Below are 331 nucleotides of genomic sequence, written 5' to 3'. Positions count from 1 at the left end.
TGCTTAAACACGTTCAGAAGAAGGGAAGAGACGGGAATAAGATGATGGTAAAAAAAATGGATACTAATATATTACCGATTATACTAGCTTATACTGAAGCTGATAAATGATTAACCAATATTAGTACTTCTGTGCTATTACAGAATGTGTATGGCTCATAAGCACGTCACATGAAATCGTTTTGGCAATCCATTACTCAGTAGAAAAATACGGATAGCTGGTGGCGTGTAAAGAAATAAACGCTATCCTGTTTGATTTTGTAACAAATTCACCTTAATGTTGTAAAAAATATGCCTGATACTTAACCACACTTACGACCGTCCATGCCCCA

The 331-nt window shown here is 35.6% G+C and overlaps 1 protein-coding gene across 1 annotated transcript in view; it reads right to left on the bottom strand.

The window, feature by feature from the left end:
• LOC119592595 (serine/threonine-protein kinase 17A-like) overlaps positions 1–331 on the bottom strand; it is a gene marked incomplete at its 3' end in the record, with an annotated part of 209,876 nt that overhangs the window by 33,234 nt on the left and 176,311 nt on the right.

Source organism: Penaeus monodon, chromosome 30 (genome assembly GCF_015228065.2).
Source record: "Penaeus monodon isolate SGIC_2016 chromosome 30, NSTDA_Pmon_1, whole genome shotgun sequence".
Lineage (NCBI taxonomy): Eukaryota > Metazoa > Arthropoda > Malacostraca > Decapoda > Penaeidae > Penaeus > Penaeus monodon.
Note: the sequence above shows the minus strand (reverse complement) of the source record. Positions and strands in the feature narration are given on the sequence as shown.